The sequence below is a fragment of the Leptonychotes weddellii genome, chromosome 5 (assembly GCF_054177405.1).
Source record: "Leptonychotes weddellii isolate Sample4059 chromosome 5, ASM5417740v2, whole genome shotgun sequence".
Taxonomy (NCBI): domain Eukaryota; kingdom Metazoa; phylum Chordata; class Mammalia; order Carnivora; family Phocidae; genus Leptonychotes; species Leptonychotes weddellii.
The window spans coordinates 106,171,246-106,178,092 of NC_138373.1; the positions used below are offsets into that span (position 1 = coordinate 106,171,246).

General features: G+C 37.4%; 1 pseudogene; it reads left to right on the forward strand.

Moving 5' to 3' along the window:
* The first annotated feature begins 1,343 nt into the window (after positions 1-1,343).
* Positions 1,344-4,006, forward strand: LOC102741245 (olfactory receptor 6C3-like; annotated as a pseudogene).
* Positions 4,007-6,847: the final 2,841 nt, after the last annotated feature.

Below are 6,847 nucleotides of genomic sequence, written 5' to 3' on the forward strand. Positions count from 1 at the left end.
AACTAGGAGGATCTGTTTACAGGAAAGATATGAAATGCTAATCTGCGTGTTTTACTAAACATAGCCTAAGGACAATGCATACATCTCTTAGATCACAGGGTAGCTGTTTGGGCTAAGAAAGCTTCAGGGACGGCAACTCCCCATGGCATTCCTATGGCAGAGTGGTCATGCAGGCCTCGGCATTCCAAAGGCCTATGCCCTTCTCTGAAACTTCCCTCGCCCCCAGCGGCCTCTGTGTTACATTTTAGCAAGCCAGGCATTATGGATGATTTCATGCTCTACATTAATCCCAACACTTTTCCAGTTCATGCTATAAAAAGAACAACAAATATAATTGGGAACCTATAGCATAAATAAAATGCTGGTTGCCAAGATAAAGAGAGAACAAAACAGGCAAAAGCCATGTAGACTACCTTTTTGCAATTTGTGATTTCTATAAAATAAATCTTAGAATTTTGTTTATTTTACCTGCTTTGTCTTCTAGAAAGAAGGCAATGAGATATATTCGACATTAAAAAACTCCTTTATGAATTCCTTCTTGTTCTAAAACAAGTTTAAGAGTGAAAAGACCAAGCAAATATAGTTACAAAACAAAGTTGATTGTTAATTACATTAGGAACATAAAAATTATATAAATGGATCAATATGTAGTAAGAACTATATTACTGATGTGGGTCTATCTATGTGAGTATAAATTAATATCTCTGGCTTCACTTTTGCTTCCCATAAATTAAGACCTTTACTTTTATTTATGACCAAGATAATTCTAGTCCTATATTTCTGTGATTGGAAACACATTTATTTCTACAGAGCATATTTAAAAGAATGCACCTTAAGAATAACATAATTATAGCTATTATTAAGTTCTGGAATTGTGTTGGGTCATCAATTTCCATCAAAGCCTTACAAAACAATAGTTTTTTAATGGCCTCAAAATTAGATATTTTACTTCTAAAAAGCACACAATCTTGGAAACTGGAACTTGGTATCTCAACATGTAAATCCAGATATAATTACTAAATGTTGTTGTAGAAACATGATTAAGAGATGTATTGCACATATTGACACCTTGGATACAGGTAATGTAAAGGCACTCATGAAGGGACTTTTAGTAGCCCTGTGAATATAGTTTTCCTTTTCAAGAGAGAATGTATAAAATGTTTCTGCTTTAATGGAATTGAATGGATATTGCAAAACTGCACAAAGGAAAAAAGTTTCATTGCTTCATTTCATTGGAGCTAATAATAGGAACAGTTAAATTTTCAATTCCTTTACTATTCACATACTCTCTTTTTGCTCTGTTTCTCAACAGTAGATTTTGCTTAAAGAAAATAAAGAGCAGCATGAGAAACCATACAATGATTACAGAGTTTGTTCTCTTAGGCATCTCAGATGACCCACAGCTTCAGGTTGTAATCTTTATCTTTTTATTTATGGCTTATGTATCAAGTGTCACTGGAAACCTAACCATCATCATCCTCATGTTGTTTGTTAGAAGAAACTGCATCCCAAAATTGTAAAAAAGAAACACTTATATATATACAAAAACAAAATTAAATACAATGAAAGGATAGAATGTAAGTGTAAAAATGAAAATCAAAAAGATTTTTAAAAAAGAGTTGATAAAATAAGAAATTGAACAGGGAAGGAGAGAAAAAATATTAAAATTGAAAGACTAAAGAATCATGGGGGAAAAAACCATGAATTCTATATACCGTTTTCCCCTAGCACGGGAATTTTGCAGTTCCCTATGATCTGTAAACTTGGTCTTAGCCAGATGTTCTTGCTGATCTTCTGGGGGAAGGGCCTGTTGCACTGACTCTCCAGTGTCTTTGCCCTAGGCAGACCTGCACTGCCCTTGCCAGGGGACCAGGATACATAATCTGCTCTGATTGCTCCCTGTGGCTTTTGTTCCCTGAAGGCTTTCCCTTCCTCTTTGAAGATGAGAATGAAAATGACAGCCTCCCAGTTTCCATCCCCAGAGCCAAAAGCAAGGGGCCTCACTCCTCAGTGCACCTCAGGGAAAAGTAGTCGATCATCCTGTCTCCCTGGTCTCCATCCACACTCCGGGCTCACCCACCCTGTGAGAGTGCGTTTGGATCTCAGGCACACAACCCCATTTGGAGTCTCCAATCCATGCAGACTCCTGTGGTTTGCACCCATGCCACTCCTTCTGGGGAAGGAAGGGGGGTCTCACCACAGTTCTGCCACATCCTGGGCCCCCGCTCAGAGAGCGTTTGCCCAACTGTGCTGCGGTACATGGTATATGGCAACCCCGAGCTGAGAGCCCATTCCTGGGCTCGCTGATTGCAGCCAGCTTCCCTGCTCCAATGCCTGGGAACTCTGCCACACTCAGGCACCCCTGGTCTTCTTGTGACCCTGGGGATCCTGAGACCACACCGTGCCACCTAGGATTCCACTCCGTTTCGCCACCTGAGCACCTTTCAGACACGGATGGCCCTCAGTGGAGCAGACTTCTAAAAGTTCTGATTTTATGCTCTCTGCTATATCATTTTCCCATAGCCAGCTGACAAAGACTCCCTCCCCCCGTGGTTTATCTTCCCATAGATTGCCTCAGATTCACTTCTCCGCACCTCCTGCCTTGCAGAAATTGGTCACTTTTCTATTTGTAGAGTTGCAGCTCTTCTTTTCTTAGATCTCCGGTTGAGTTCACAAGTGTTCAGAATGATTTGAAAGCTATCTAGCTGAATTCCTGGGACCAGACAAAACTAAAGTCTCTTACTCATCCACCATCTTGGACTACCTACAATACAGTACTGTTAACTTTAGGCAAAATGTGGTACAGAAAACAATGTTCTTCAACAATATTCATCTTCAATCTTCACTATTTATTTATCATATGGAACTGAACTCCTACTAGCTAACAGCAATTCCCCATTGCCCTCCCTGCTCCATCTCAAGGCAGCCACTTTTCTACTCTCCATTTCCATGAGTTGGACTAATTTTAACACCTCATATAAGTGGAATTATGTAACTTTTGTTCTTCTGTGACTGACTTATTTCACTTACCCTAAAGTCCCCCAGACTCATCAATGCTGTCACGTATCTTTAAAAAAAGAAAAAAGAGAGAGAGAGAAATGAAAACCCATGCAATAATCAGAGTTTGTCCTGCTGAGCATTTCTGATGATCCTGATATTCTGGTTGTGATTTTATTCTTTTTATTTATCACATACATATTATGTGTCACTGGCAACCTGGCTATCATTACTCTAACCTTGGTAGACTTCCATCTACAGATGCCTATGTGTTTCTTAGCTGAAACTACTCTATCTTAGAAATCTCATTTACAACTGTATGTATTGGTAGATTTCTGGGTACAATCATCACCAAGGATAAAATGCTTTCTCATAACAGTGGTATAGTCCAACAATTTTTCTTTATCTTCATGGAGGTGAATGAATTTCCCATTCTAATTGCCATGTCCCTTGATCACTCTGTGGCCATTTGTAAACCCCTTCATTACACCACCATCATAAACAGGTAACTATGCATCCTATTTGTGCTCTATGCATGGCTGAGCAGGTTCCCGACCATTTCCCCACACCTTATGCTTCTGCTCCAGCTGGATGTGTGCATCCAATGTCATGGATAACTTTGCCTGTGCCTATCTTTTGCCTGTACAACTATTTTCTCAGATACATGGTTCCTAGAAGTAATTGGTTTTTACTTTGTTCTGGTTACTTTGCTATTTACATTGGCATTTGTGATATTGTCCTAATATACATCACATCTGCCAGTGAAAGAAAAAAAGTTTTACTCCACTTATATTTCTCACATGATTGTCATTTCTATTTCCATATATGATAATTACTCAGCAGGGGGAAAAAAAGTCTTCATTGACCAAAGGAGTAGCTATTCTCAATAACAACTCTGTTGCCCCCATGCTGAACTCCTTCATTTACCCCCTAAGGAACCAGAAAGACACAAACCTTCAAAGGTTTGCTCCTTAAAGTATTGTCTCATACAAAGAAATCAAAGTTCTGATTAGTATGAGCTAACGTTATCATGAAGATTTAACAAGAGAAAAATGAAATTTAAAACTTCTGTTATCTTCCTATATCCATGTCACAGCTACAGGAAATGTTGAGCTCATTTGTTAAACATTCTTTATATCACGAAAGTGGCTGAGTTCTGTCCTCCTTTAAAGTATCTGTAGGTTCCATGTAAGTGATTTATAATTGTGAATACAAAACCAGGGGTTATGGAACATAAATCATTTTCCTTAGTATTATAAATATTAAAAATATTTTATCAAAAACACTAATTCCAAAAGATATATGCAACCCTAACTTTTTTGCAGCATTATTCAAAATAGTCAAGATATGGAAGCAGCCCAAGTGTATGTTGAGAGATTAACAGAGAAAGAAGTGGTGTGTGTGTGTGTATGTGTGTGTGTGTGTATAATGGAATATTATTCAGCTATAAAGAAAAGATGAGATCTTGCCATTACAACATTGATAGACACAGAGGGTACTATGCCAAGTGAAATATGCCAAATACAGAAAGACAAATACCAGACGCTTTCACTTCTATGTAGAATCTAAAAAGCAAAATGACCATGTAAACCAACAAACACAGCAGAAACAGACTCATCAATCCAGAGAACAATACAGTGAACATATATTAGGACAAAATCACAAATGCCAGATAGAAGGTGTTGCGGTGATGGGCACAATGGGTGAAACAGAGTGGGAGGTACAGGCTTCTACTTATGGAATAAATAAGTCACAGGAATAAAAGGTACAACAGAGGGAATGTAGTCAACGCTATTGTAATCTTGTTGTATGGTGACAGATGGTAGCTACTCTTATGGTGAGCATAGCACAATGTGTGGACTTGCTGAATTGCGATGTTGTACACCTGAAACTAATGTAACATTGTGTGTCAGCAATACACAATAAAAACAAAGTATCATCAATGAATGTGTAGAAATGAATAATAGAGGGGCCAAAGGGAAAAGACCATATGTGACTCTGCATGCCCTAAAGGAGAAGAAAAAGTAAGATTATTAAAACAAATAAGGAAATAAAACCACAGGTAATTTGGAATGGAAAAAGTGAGGGTGAATGGGGTGAGGTGAGTCTGAAATTGCAGAAAGAGGTTAAATATTACTATGTCTTGGTCCTGATAAAAGTAGACACTTATATTAAGGGTACTGAGAATTTTTCTCCCCCCTTGAAAATGAGAAGTAAGAATTTCTCAGACCCATGTTCTCTGAGCTAGAAACATTACTTATGGGGGATACCATGATATTGGTGCTCTAAATGACTGACTATCCATATTCTCATGTTTTCTCTAGCCTAATGATACTAAAGCAGTTGATCATCTATTTAATAAACAACAAAAACAGATTCTTGTCTTACATAAGAATAAATTCTGCATGGATTAAAGAGGCAAATGGGAAGAGTAAAACCATAGAATTAGTGAGCATAAATGTATATTTACATGATATTTACATGATTTTCAAGTATGTGCAGAAAGGTGATCTAAGAAGAATAGGCCACCAAGAATTCACTATACAATTTTTTTCAGTGGAAGCAACTCATAAATAAGTTAAGGAGAGGTTCTGAAAAAATTTGGTGCAACAGAAGAAATTCACCCTGGGTTTATATTCAAATACATAAATATCTCCTACTAGTAAATAAGACATAAAGCTCCAAAAAGTGAACATGAGTTAGGAATAGACAATTCACGGATGAGAAATAGAATTTTTAAAAATGTTCAATCTCACTAAAGTATTATGCTAACTGAAATAAGGGTGTCAGAGAAAGACAAATACCATATGATTTCAACCCATAAGTGGAATTTAAGAAACAAAACCAATGTGCAAAAGGAAAAAAAAAGAGAGGCAAACCAAGAAAAAGACTCTTAAACTATAGAGAACAAACCAGTGGTTACTAAAGGAGAGGTGGGTAGGGGGATGGATGAAATAGGTAATGCAGATGAAGGAGAACACTCCTTGGATGAGCACCAGGTGTTGTAGGGAAGTTTTGAATCACTATAGTGTACACCTGAAACTAACGTACACACTGTATGTTAGCTGACTGGAATTTAAATGAAAAGTTAAAAAAAAAGATGTAAGCAATTAAAACTTAAGTATAGAAGCATATGGGGATTTTGCTTTGCTTTAGTCATTGAAACTCCACTGTTTTTAATCTTTCAAGCAACATCTTATTTTATTATGCTATAAGTGTATGTAAACTTAAGTGTAGACACGTATGGGAATAGCCCTGTGCTTGAGTCATTGAAACTACACCATGTATAATCATTCTTTCAAGTAACATGTCTTTCATTAGATATAAGTGTCTGTAAACTTAAGTGTAGAAGCATATGGAGATTGCCTTATGCTTAACTCATTGAAATGACACTATGTTCGATCCATCTTTCAAGTAAAATCTTCTTTCATTAAAATATATGTGTTTGTAGGGCGCCTGGGTGGTTCAGTTGGTTAAGCGACTGCCTTCGGCTCAGGTCATGATCCTGGAGTCCCGGGATCGAGTCCCGCATTGGGCTCCCTGCTCGGTAGGGAGTCTGCTTCTCCCTCTGACCCTCCTCCCTCTCATGCTCTCTGTCTCTCATTCTCTCTGTCTCAAATAAATAAATAAAAAATCTTTAAAAAAAAAATATGTGTTTGTAAACATATGTGTAGAAGCCTGTGGAATAGCCCTGTGCTTAACTCACTAAAACTACATAAGGTACAAAAAAATGTTCAACTTCTCTAATAATTAGAGAATATAAAATTTAAAAGAGTAAACATTTATCTACTAAGAACCTCCTGTATCCTAACTAGTCTGTAAGTGCTTTCATTCATTATCTCCTTTAATC